This window comes from Hyla sarda, chromosome 13 (genome assembly GCF_029499605.1).
Source record: "Hyla sarda isolate aHylSar1 chromosome 13, aHylSar1.hap1, whole genome shotgun sequence".
Taxonomy (NCBI): domain Eukaryota; kingdom Metazoa; phylum Chordata; class Amphibia; order Anura; family Hylidae; genus Hyla; species Hyla sarda.
The window spans coordinates 14,990,466-15,004,032 of NC_079201.1; the positions used below are offsets into that span (position 1 = coordinate 14,990,466).

The window sequence follows — 13,567 nt, forward strand, 5'->3', positions numbered from 1 at the left end:
AGAGCCAGAAAGGTGGTAGCATGGTTGGCGGTCAACATGGTGGCATAAAATGGAAATTCTGGACCCAAACGTGCCCGGGGGAGACCACTTGCTTCGCGGCAGCCTACCCTGCCGAGAGGTAATGGAACAGGGGTTCCTGGAGACGGCGGCAGTAGCAGTGAATTAGTGTGGACTGTTTGTGGGAAAATCAGCTACTCGGCGGTGTGGCAGTTTTTCATCAAACATCCGGAGGAGGTTAACATAGCCACATGCAAGAAGTGTCGGCAGAAGGTGAAGCGTGGCCAGGGTTCCAATGTTGGCACCACAGCCCAGCGTAACATATGCTGCGCCACCATAAAGCATCCTGGGTGAACCGCGGCTCCGATGTGGTGATCCAGCCTGCTGCATCACCTAGTGGCAAGCCGCTCCCTCTTTCAGCCAGCCAAGGCTCCACCACCTCAGCCGAAGGGATCTGTGTGTCATACCCTCCTTCTGTAGCTCCAGGTGCTCCTGCTGCTCCTACTTTTAGTCAATCATTCCGCCAACAATCCATCTGCAAGGCCATGTCCAAGAGACAACAGTATGCACCCACTCATCCAACGGTGCAGAAGCTTAATGTGCTCCTGTCTAAGTTGCTGGTGTTGCAGTCCCTCCCTTGAGCTGCTGAACGGTATTCCCCAACATAGTCTGATTTGCAATGTTTCCACACATTGGAATTCCACCCTCCCGATGTTCGACCGACTATATGAACAGAGGAAAAACCATCACTGATTTCTTGATGATCCAAGCGGATAGTGGTCCTCACCTGTGTAGCTTCAATGTCAACCAGTGGCAGCTCATTCGTGACACCTGCCGTTTGCTCAGGCCCTTTGAGGAAGCCACATTATTAGTCAGTCGCCAGGATAACGGGATGAACAAAATTATTCCACTGCTTCATTTCCTACAACACGTGTTGGAAACGATGGCTGGTCAGGGTACTGGAGACGTGGTGTCTACATCTCATGGCCACATGAGCCCTGTGGGGACTGAACTGGAGGAGGAGGGACAGGGGAACAGTGGAGCACAGTTTAGGTTTCACGAAATGGGTGGTTTTTCTAGTCATCTGACAGCAGAGGAGTAGCAGGAGTGGCCAGAGGAGAACTGAGGGTTATGAGGAAGGTGAGACAGAGGACCCAGACACACCGTGGCAGTATGCAGTGGAGATGGAGGCAGGGAGTCCCTCCAAGTCACTTGCACAAATGGCATGATGTCTGCTCAGTTGCACCATTCACCAGCGGGATGACTTCTGGCTCTCCACCTTATTGGAACCTCGCTCCCCATGCTAACACCACCTCCACGCTGTATAATTCAGCCACTTTATGTTCTCCTCATGTGGCCGTCACCTCCATGCTGTGTCTTTCAGCCACTATATGGCCTCCTCATGCTGCCGCCAACTCCAGGCTTTGCCATTCAGCCACTATATGTTCTGCTCATGCTGCCGCCACCTCCACGCTGTGTAATTCAGCCACTGTATGTTCTCCTCATGCTCCCGCCAACTCCACGCTGTGTCATTCAGCCACTATATGGTCTCCTCTTGCTGCCGCAAACTCTAGGCTGTGTCATTCAGCCACTATATCTTCTCCTCATGCTGCCGACACCTTCACGCTGTGTCATTCAGCCTCTATATGTTCTCCTCATGCTGTCACCAACTCCAGGCTGTGCCACACAGCCACTATATGGTCTCCTCTTAATGCCGCAAACTCTAGGCTATGTCATTCAGCCACTATATGTTCTCCTCATGCTGCCACCAACTCCAGGCTATGCCATTCAGCCACTATATGTTCTACTCATGCTGCCGCCAACTCCAGGCTGTGCCATTCATCCTCTATATGGTCTCCTCATGCTTCTGCCACCTCCTGGCTGTGTCATGCAGCCGCTATAGGGTCTCCTCATGCTGCCGCAAACTCCAGGCTGTGTCATTCAGCTACTATATGGTCTCCTGATGCTTTCGCCACATCCAGGCTATCATTCAGCCACTATATGGTCTTCTTTGCTTCCGCAAACTCCAGGCTGTGTCATTCAGCCACTTTATGGTCTCCTCATGCTGCTGGGCCTGGGACATTACCTAAACATTTTTATGGTAGCATTAGCGAATATAAATCTTCCATTGAAATTTGAAAATTCAGCTTTTAATTTTAGGGATTGTGAAGCCCATTTGCCTCCTCATGCTGCCGCCAGCTCCAGGCTGTGTCATTCAGCCACTATATGGTTTACACATGCTGCTGGGCCTGGGACATTACCTAAAAAAAATTATGGTGGCACTAACTACCATAAATGTTCAATTTACATTTGAAAGTTCATTTTTTAATCCTAGGGATTGTGAGGCCCTATGGTCTCCTCATGCTGAGGCCAACTCCAAGCTGTGTCATTCAGTCACTATGTGGGCTATTCTTGCTGCCGCCAATTCTAGGCTGTGTCATTCTGCCAGATTATGGTCTCTTCATGCTGCTGCCACATCTAGGCTCTGTCATTGTGCCGCCATGTGACTCCTTGTTAGTTTGGGTTTTGTGGTCATACAGTATTAGTTCAAAGTGAACGCCGGGACATGAAACTTGGGAATCTAATATAAATCTTAAATTTAAAAATATCGATGCAATCTTTTCAAAACTGAGGCCCTATGATCGTCGGTCATATTACCTGTAGAATTATCACAAGAATCCAGTGAAACAGCTTGGAGCGATAACAATGAACCATAACAGATTAAATGAAACATTCGCACTTTCACAGTCAGGGGGTCGCTGAGAGGCAAGGGCTGGAACAGGTGGTATCTCGCCTGGGGGAGGACCACCAGCTCGATGCTCACCAGAATGGGTAATCAAAAAATTAAAATAAATTCAAATTAAATTAAATGAAAATTACATAAAAAATTTGCCACATCCAGATGCTCTGCGACAGTGATTCTAATAGTGATTCCTGTAATCTGCATGTCCTACTGAATAACAGTATTATTTCACTAAAACAGCACACTCCCTATGCCTGTTAGGACAAGGCAAAGTGTTATACACCCCTATTGAACCTCTCTGTAGGCCAGAAATAGGTTTTTTTTAATAGCAATTCGCCACTGAACCACATTTTTCGTACTAAACCAATTTTTTTCGGAATATTCGTCAAAATGGCCAAATTGAATTTTTCTGAAATTTGCTCATCTCTACTCTAGAATAAGTAGTGGTAGCAAGTGTACAGCAGTCAGTGGCTGGCATACAGGTGAAATGTATAGTTGCCAACATACAGCAGGAGGTGATGGACTGGTGGGTGTATAGTAGTAAGCGTACAGCAGGGGTGGTGGTAGTATTGTCTTATCAAATTCCTCACTTCTCCATGCCTGGTTCATATTATCAAATGTGAGTTTTTCTACGTTGCTGGCAGACACTCTTGTTCCTTTAGGGGTGACAACACTGCCTGATGTTACATTGGAGGGTGGATAATGTATCTCTGCTTTTTGGCAGATGTTTGCAGGTGTTAAAAAGCACACATACATATTGGAAGACTCAATGGCTTTTTTTTTTATTGTTCCAAAATGTACCCCACAGGATTGGTGACAGGAGAGGTTTGCTTTGGGGATTTTCTCCTGCTCTGGACAGTTCCTGACACGGACAGAGGTGGCAGCAGAGAGCACTGTGGTCAGACAGAAAAGAACAACATAACTTCCTGTTGAGGAGCTGATAAGTACTGGAAGGATTACATTTTTTATAAAGAAGTTATTCACAAATCTTTATAACTTTCTGCCACCATTTGTTTTGAAAATGGAGTACCCCTTTAAAATATTAATTGAAAACATATTTTCACAAGAAGGAGAAGCCGATAGAAAGATTTTTTTTATTAATGTAAAATAGACCTGTTGGGCAAATGTAGATGCAATTTTTATTTGGCTGAAAATTTTTACATGAAATTTTTTTTATTTTTTATTTGATATCAACAATATCTATTGCCAGAACCACAACTGCTGTTCCATGATAAGCTTCCAACTGGCCTTTGTGATGCAGTGGTCTTCTTCAACCTGTGGCTTTCATGGGTTAGATGCAGTGTTTCTCAACCAGGGTGCCTCCAGCTGTTGCAAAACTACAACTCCCAGCATGCTATGACAGCCTTTGGCTGTCCGGGCATGCTGGGAGTTGTAGTTTTGCAACAGCTGGAGACACCCTGGTTCAGAAACACTGGGTTGGAATTTACTGATCCAATGTAACAAAACATATGGTTACGAGGCTCTTGATTGGCGAATCAGTCTTCATTAAGATGGTAAAGGAAACTCAGGCTTTGCAGACATTTATTGATATCAAGATTAAGTCCTAAAAAGCAGAAAATAAATTATAAGAAAATTATTTAAATTATTCGCATTAACATCCATGAAATCAATTGATATCAGCCCGTGAGCACAGAGCACCTTAAAAATTGCCTTTTTTTCAGGTTTCGTCTTTAATTTTCAGTTCTCCAAGAGCTGGAGGACAGAGCTTAAAGGGGTACTCCGCCCACTGCTCTGTGCAGTGATGACAGCAGGGTGCCACAGCCGAGATCGCGGGGGTCTCCAGCGGCGGGACCCCCTCAATCCTTTACATAGGGGATAAGATGTCTAGGGGCGGAGTACCCCTTTTAATGTCTATGGTGCCTGACATACACTATACACAGAGAAGGGGATCCTGTACTTCTATGTATCTGTGCACAGCCTTTATAGCCTAACCTATATGTAATTTAATTCCTGAATCAGCTAGAGGATGTAGTCACTGGACAAAATTTTGCTGATTATATAAATTCAGCAGATTTCTGCTCTGCAGGTTTTGATTGTAATTTTCAGTTCTCCAAGAGCTAGAGGGCAGAGCCTCATGTCTATGGTCTCCATAGACAATAAGTTGTCTCTTTGCTTTCGCTCTACATCTTGTGTGTGTTCCCAGGCACTCCCCCTCCCATTTCCTCCTCCCCCTCCATAGACTTGTATTGCCTATAATTTGATCCCAGAGTAAGCTAAAAGTAATCATTGGATGAAATTGAGCTAATTACATAACTTGTAAATGGTGTTTTTCAGCAGATCTCTGCTCTGCAGGCTTCATTTGTAGTTTTCAGTTCTCCTAGAGATAAAGGGTGGAGCCAAATATCTGTGGTCTCCCATACACTGTACACATAGAGGAGGGGATCCTGCACTTTTATGTATCTGTTCACAGCCTATATCGCAGCAGTATCATCATGGAAGGCATGATAAAACATCTAAACTGTGCATAAAGCCCTGATATCTTGTACTTACAGGGTTATCTCTTAACTGTCTCTGCAGCTTGTCTGTGATCCCAATCATTTCTCCTTCTATTTCCCTCCCCCCCCCTTCATAGACATGTACCGCTTGTAATTTAAACCCTGAGTCAGCTAGAGGATGCAATCACTAGATGAAATTGAGCTGATTGTATATGGTATTTTCCAGCAGATTTTTGTTCTGCAGGCTTCATCTGTAATTTTCAGTTCGCCTAGAGCTGGTGGGCGGAGCTTAATGTCTATGGCATCCCACACGCCGTACACACAGAGAAGGGGATTCTGCGCTTTCACCTCCCATTAGAGTAAATGACAGATGAAATCTTCGCCCAGAATATTTCCAGGCAAAATTCTGTAGTTTGAATGAGCCCTAAAACACATACAGGTCTAGAAGTGTCCACTAAAATTTACGTTTTTAAGCAATATACTGTATTTTCAGTAATAGATACCAACAGAACATTGTATCCTAGTGCCATCTCTTGCCCAGGTAAGGCCAACTTCTATTGTTCCATGACCTAGTTATTATGCTTATGTGCCCTTTGTAGGTGATCTTGGCAGTGGACAAGGGATAACATGGGCCTGTAGGCAGCAAACTGGTCCATGAGAGTGTTACAACAGCTCTTCTCTGACAGATGGGGGGAGGCTCCTGCTGCAGCCAGTTACTTTATCTCATATTTCTCAATGTAATATTGGATTAAAAATATCAAAGGAAGAGAGGAGATTAGAAGGGTTATCCTTAGAATAGGAAATTAATTTAGGATTGATAGGGTCTGACTTTCCGCACCCCTGCCGATCACCTGTTTTAAAGGGCCACTGTGCTCGCTTCTGAAAGTACAGAGTTATGCCTGAGAGATAAGGTGCTTGCTACAGTACCAAATGGGGAGGGGGGGGGGGGGCGCAACAGTTGTAAAGTAGGGATGATCCATTAATTATAGGGAATCAGATAACCCCCTTTTGGTATTTTTTTTTCTGTGTATTTTAATATTCCTTTAAGGAAACCATTATCACACCTATCAGATCTGTCAGTATTACCTTATCTGTTTTAATTTCGCCATCTGCCAAGTTGATGCCTAGTTTTTGCAGCATGGTGGGGAGAGGCATTGGCGTCAGTATATCTGGAAGTGAGAAGAAAAAAAAAATAAAAAAGAAAAAAAAAAATATATATATATATATATATATATAAACAAAAAATCTGGGAATGCTGGGAGTTGTAGTTTTGCAACAGCTGGAGGCACAGTGGTTGTGAAACACTGCTGTAGAGGTCAGGAAATTGCAGCAGTACAACAAGCACCAGCAATCGGAAACAAGCAACTTACCATTTACGGCGGGGGCGTAAAGGGTGTTGATCATGGAATGTATGAACTCCTTTAGGTCTTGCACCTGGATTATTTGAACATAATAAAAAAATGTAACTTGCAAAAACATTAAAAAGGAAATAATATTTCACCCTTTGACCCTTGGCGAGGGCACTTTAAATGTTGCTCTGGCTCCTCCCAATTCTCTTGATCATCCCTAAGATGTTTCTCCACCTTGATAGGAGTCACCTGTGGTAATTTCAGCTGATCGGACAGGATTGAGAAAGACCCAAGCCCTGTCTATATAAGGTCTCACAGCTGACAATGTATATCAGAGCAAAAATCAAGTCGTGAGAGGGAAAGAGCTGCCTGTAGAGCACAGAGACAGGATTGAGTGGAGGGGTAGATCTGGAGAAGAGGACGAAAACATTTCCCAAGTTCCCAAGACTAAAACCAAGACCTTAATTTTAAGTGTCATGTCTGGACAAAACCAGGAAAGAAAGAATTTGCAAAGCAGCTCTCTAAGGCTGGGTTCACATATGTCCGGCATCCGGCCCAACTGATGCCACAACTGATGACAACTTGTCATCGATTGTATGGCATCCGGTGTCCATTATTTTTGGGCAACAGACAGGGGAACGCAGCAAGCTGCGTTCCCCTGTCCGGTGCCCCCCGGCATGTCTACCCATCAAAATTGAGATGCAGAATAATTGTGAACTGTATCATTCAAATGAATGGAATCAGTTCTAGCATCAGTTTCCCTACGGTGAACGCCGGAGGAAAACTGTGCTGGACGCCGCACATATGTGAACACAGCCTTACACCACCTTTTCCAGGTAGCTTTCCCCAAAGTCAGTGTTTCACTCCAACTAGGAGCCTTAGAAACTGACTGGGAATGTATTCCAAGACAGAAATCTCTCCATTGTCCTTGGCCATAAATGAACCTAGCAACCTAGTGCTGCACATCTACAGTGTTTACTGATGACCCCTCTGTATTCAGTATATTGGCCCTCGTTTACTAAGAGGGGAGAATCGTTTTCTTTGTTGTATTTTTACATGGTATTTACTATTGTATTTTGTATTTGATGATTTTGCTCTGTTTACACCTGCTTTAAGGTGTCAGGTTTTCCAAAACTTAAAGGGGTACTCCGGTGGAAAACTTTTTTTTTTTTTTTAATCAACTGGTGCCAGAACGTGAAACAGATTTGTAAATTACTTCTACATAAAAATCTTAATCCTTCCAGGTTTTATCAGCTGCTGTATGCTCCACAGGAAGTTGTGTAGTTCTTTCCAGTCTGACCACAGTGCTCTCTGCTGACACCTCTGTCCATGTCAGGAGCTGTCCAGAGCAGGAGAGGTTTGCTATGGGGATTTACTCCTGCTCTGGACAGTTCCTAAAATGGACAGAGGTGTCAGCAGAGAGCACTGTGGTCAGACTGGAAAGAAATTCAAAAAGAAAAGAACTTCCTCTGTATCATACAGCAGTTGATAAATCATGGAAGGGTAAAGAATTTTTAATAGAAGTAATTTACAAATCTGCGTAACTTTCTGGCACCAGTTGATTTAATAAAAAAAAATTATGCTTTCCACTGGAGAACCCCTTTAAATCCACCATATTTTATGTGGACACATTAGTAGGTTTCTTTTGGAGACACACCCCTTTCCCTGATGGCCACATCCCTTTGTAGGGTTTTCTGAGCAAAATGGAGAGTTAAGTAGGTTATTTATTTTCTTAATTTTTTTTTTGTTGGAAACCCTACAAAATCTACTGGGGAAAGCCCTAGTTAATGAGGCCTATTGTCTTCTTTTATCAATAATATTGAGAAATAAGGGGACAAGTAAATAGTAGACAATGGGCTTAGTCTCTTGTAAATCATAAACCATCTTACCTCGAATTTTCCAACTGATGATGACTCGAGACCCAGGAAAGTCCTTATAAAAGACAAGAAAAGGATAAATCTTCAGATACGTACATCAGATTACCGATCACAGAGATCAAAGACCATTTTGTGACTATTGTTGCAAAGGAGAATTCAGATGGGGTTCTCTGCCCCATGACATCTTATTCCCGTCACGGCCACGCCCCATTGTGGCATCACGGTCACGCCTCCTCAATGCAAGTCTATGGTAGGCTGCTTAACGGGCGTCACGCCCCCTCCCATAGACTTGCATTGAGGAGGTGTGGCCGTGATGTCATAAGGGGGGGCGTGGTCGTGATGTTACGAGCCTCCTCCGCGGCACCCGACATTCTAAACGAACGCCGAGTGCAGCACGGAGATAGCGGGGGTCCTTTGGATAGGGGATAAGATGTCAAGGGGGGGGGAGTACCCCTTTAAAGATATGTATCTAAACAGGTCAGACTTTATTGTAAAAACACATAATATGGAATCCACATATGTGTTACAATTAAAGGGGATGGTCAAGGAATCCTTTTTTTATTTGCAATTATTGAATACAAAGGCCGGAACGGATCATAGATGGAAGACAATGATAAAGACTAAAACCTATTCTCTTTTCAAATCAATTTTTGGCATTGTTTTTAATAATTGTTATTAAAAACCTGAACGTGTGAACACAGCCTAATATGTAGCTGAGCTGGGGTAAAAACACTAATAAATGTGTACTCTCCTGCCCCAATACCACTCTGCTGCCATCCCAAGAGGGCCATGTCCTGCACTACAGGGTTTCCTGGTCTCTGCCTCTACACAGGGCTGTGGCGGGTCACCTCTGTGGCACAGATTGGCACTGAGTGGGCCTTTCCTTGTGTTGAGACAGAAACCAAAACGGGACTGGACCCGGTAGAAATGGCGGGTACGTCCTGAGTCTTTAAAGGGGTATTCCAGGAAACAACTTTTTTTCTTTTATATCAACTGGATCCAGAAAATTAGACAGATTTGTAAATTACTTCTATGAAAAAATCTTGATCCTTCCAGTAGTTATCAGCATCTGAATTTGAGTTGTTCTTTTCTTTCTGACAACAGTGCTCTCTGCTGACACCTCTGTCTGTCTCAGGAACTGTCCAAAGTATTAGAGGTTTGGGGATTTGCTCCTACTCTGTGCAGCTCCCGAGACAAGCAGAGGTGTCAGCCGAGAGAGCACTGTGGTCAGACAGAAAAGAACAACTCAACTTAAGCAGCTGATAACAACTGGAATGATTAAGATTTTTTAATAAAAGTAATTTACAAATCTGTTTATCTTTCTGGAGCCAGTTGATAAATGATATAAAAAATAAAAAAAAGTTTTTCCTGGAATACCCCTTTAAGGTGTTAAAGGAGGCTTGGTGTGCATGGGCGTGTCTGGGGGTGTGCTTAGGGGTGTGTCTGGGGTGTGGTTAGGGGCGTGTCTTGGCCATGGGCTCTAGCCCCAGGTCTTTTGAAGACCTCGCAACGCCCCTGCCTGTACATCAGATTAATCCAATGTCTTCTAAGCCTAATGTATTTTATTTATTCATTTATTTATTATACATTTTTTTTGTTTTCTTTTTAACTCGATGTTACAGCATTTACCGTATTTTTCACCATATAAGACGCACTTTTTCTTGCCCAAAACTGGGGGGGGAAAGTTGGTGCGTCTTATATGGCGAATACACACACCTATCGGGTCGGTCCCTGCGGCCATCAACGGCCGGGACCCGCGGCTAATACAGGACATCACTGATCGCAGGTGATGCCCTGTATTAACCCTTCAGACGCGGCGATCAAAGCTGACCGCCACGTCTGAGGAGAAAGTGACACTAACCCGGCTTCTCAGTCGGGCTGTTCGGTATCCCCGCGGCGTCCCGAACAGCTTACAGGACACCGGGAGGGAACTTACCTGCCTCCTCGGTGTCTGCTCCGGGCCGGGATCCCCTGCATGGCCAGCGCTCTCCTTCGTCGTCATCACGTCGTCGCGCACGCCGTCCCGTCATCAAATAGGAGCGGCGTGCGTAGTGACGTGATGACGGCGACGGAGAGCGTCGGGGACACCCTGGGGACGCGGAGACAGCGATGGAGCGACATCCAGGGCAGCGGTGATGGGTCCGGAGTGGCGGGGACACGTGAGTACTACCTCCTATACCAGTGGTCTTCAACCTGCGGACCTCCATATGTTGCAAAACTACAACTCCCAACATGCCCGGACAGCCAACGGCTGTCCGGGCATGCTGGGAGTTGTAATTTTGCAACATCTGGAGGTCCGCAGGTTGAAGATCACTGTTGGGTGCAGAATTTTTTTTTTCTAGATTTTGCACCTTTAAAATTGGGTGCGTCTTATATGCCGATGCGTCCTATAGGGCGAAAAATACGGTAGTTCCAATTTTATTGATCAAAAGCTGAACAGGAATTTTCGGAGAAGAAATGTACCAGACGCTGAGGTACAGTATGTGAGGCCTGAAATGTATAGAGAATTAGAAGCATTCAGACATTTCACTTTTGTCCACTTTTCTTACTTGTCCAGGGACATTTTGAAGTTTAGGTTTTTCTCATCAGCTGTAAACTGGAGCTTATAGTTCATGTGCTGTACGAGGAGAAAGATGGGTTACATTAGTTCGATCTGTTATTGGTGACAGCAGGTGAAATGATCATCGGACAGAAGGAATCACATTTGCAGTTTTCAATGTCATTTTAGACAAAAAATTTGTGTAGTACTAAGATGTGGATACACATGAGGGAAGTTGTTGCACCAAGAACTGCATGTGGGATTTGGGGAGGGGGGGGGGTCCCAATGTGTAGAATTTTTGGGGGCATTAACATTATTTGAAAAATCAGAAATGGATCCAGCAGGAAGGAAAAGTCTTTGCTTAAAGGGGTACTCAATGGAATGTATTTTTCTAATCAAGTTATACAGATATGTATTTATTTATTTATTTATAAAAGATATATATATATTTATATTAATTTTTATATAAAAAGCTTAACCCTTTCAGTACTTATCAGCTGCTGTATGCTCCCAAGGAAGTTGTTTAGTTCTTTCCAGTCTGACCACAGTGTTCCCTGCTGCCACCTCTGTCTGTGTCAGGAACTGTCCAGAGTAGGAGAGGTTTGCTATGGACATTTTCTTATACTCTGGATAGTGTCAGTAGACAGCACTGTGGTCAGACTGGATAGAACTACACAACTTCCTCTAAAGCATGCAGCAACTGATAAGTACTGGAAGGATTAAAACATTTTAATAGAAGTAACTTACAAAGCTGTTTAACTTTCAGGAACCAGTTGATTTGAGAAAAAAAAAATTCCACCGGAGTACCCCTTTAAAGAAGTATTCCGGGTTTTAGCTTTTTTGCAGACTTGAGCCTAGATTAGTTCTGTCTCAGGCCTTTCCAGACTTCCTGTAAGGCCTGGAACAATCAGGAGCAGGGCATCATAACCGAGGGGCTTGACAACCTCATTTCTTATCTACCAAGCCAGCCCCCTGAGGTGTGTGTGCCATATCTGTAAATGCCGCCATGACAGCACTTAACGTGTTTAAACATCAGATTTTCAAACAGCCTAAGCCACTGGTAAAAATCTAGCCCACTCTTGGAATCTCTGTTTTCCTAGCCATATCTCTATAATGCTGTCATAAATTTACTTGGTCCAATTCCAGGGCCAATTCATCAGCAGCGTCCAATGTCATCCTGTGCCGGCCTAACCAATCAGGAGGTGGAGAAGCTGCTCCCAGTGGCGGGATATTAAAACAGCCATCTGCTATGCTCAGACGTCCATGATTGTGGTTCATACCCATCACCAGCGTTCCTAAACCTTGTTCTTGTTTCCCTGCATTCCTTACCTGACCTTCTGCCTTTTACCTGACTACTCTCATGCCTGCTGTTCTAATTATGATTCTGTACTGCGCTGTCCTCCTGGTTTTGACTCTCTGGCTTGTCCCTAGTTGTCCCTTGGTATTATGATGTGGCTCTTTCTTTTTTTCCATGTGTCGATGATTTAGCCTGTCTAACCTCCCTTTGCGCACCTACACTTAGCAGTTATAGGAACCGTTGCCCAGATGGGGGCTGCCATTAAGGGCATATCATCCAAGTAGATAGGTACAGTGGTTTAGGGCAAGTATAGGTCTGCACTGCCCCCTTCCTATGGTGGCAAATGCCTTATACGCATGGTCACATTACGGATTAATTTTTCAAGAAACAAATCTATCTCTGCCTTATAGTGTACCACCATATGTCCAATTTCATACAGGTACTGCCATATATCCAATGTCATACAGGTGTATACAGACAGAATTATTTCTTATCATGTCATTCTTACCAGGTTTACTTGAAACAAGTTCTGAGATTCTGAGTCCGGGGACGATGCAGTGACTTCCATAATGGAGTAAATATGGAGAATGGCTTTCATGTTGTTGGCTGTAACTAAGGCTGATTTATTGACAGAGATATCTATTTTGTAATCTTGTAGTCCTGGAGGAAGCTGGAAAAACAAGTATACATCATGATAAAATAGAAACAGTGATCCACTGCAACAATAGAGGGCGCTCATTGAGGTAAGATGGCAGTAAGGGTTCAATTTCATTGCAGCGCCACCAGTGGAGAAATCAAGAAGAAAAAACCCGACCCAGCCCCATCATGCGAATACTCCCATTAAAGGGGTACTCCGTCCCTAGACATCTTATCCCCTATGCAAAGGATAGGGGATAAGATGTCTAATTGCGGGGGTTCCGCCACTGGGGACCCCCGCGATCTCCCTGCTGCACCTGGCGTTCGTTTTGAGCGTCGGGCGCAGCGCCGGAGGCTCGTGATGTCACGGCCATGCCCTGTTTGTGACATTGTGGCCACACACCCTCAATGCAAGTCTATGGGAGGGGCCCCCTCCCATAGACTTGTATTGAGGGGGCATGATCGTGACATCACGAGTGGGGCATGCCCGTGACGTCACGAGCCACCGCCCTGCATGGACAGTCATCCGGCATGGAATTGAATGTCTGGGGTGCCGCAGCCAAGATCACGGCAGGACCCCCTTTGGATAGGGGATAAGATGTCTAGGGGTGTCTAGGGGTGGAGTACCCCTTTAAGTTCTTGGTAAGGTGTAGTCAGTACAGGTAGTGGTTGG

General features: G+C 44.6%; 1 long non-coding RNA gene across 1 annotated transcript in view; it reads left to right on the forward strand.

The window, feature by feature from the left end:
• The window catches only part of LOC130297704 (uncharacterized), a 53,311-nt gene that overhangs the window by 3,273 nt on the left and 36,471 nt on the right, over positions 1-13,567 (forward strand). The window contains exon 2 of the long non-coding RNA XR_008849643.1: positions 3,549-3,684. This is a non-coding gene — a long non-coding RNA (uncharacterized LOC130297704). The remainder of the gene's footprint in view (positions 1-3,548; positions 3,685-13,567) is intronic.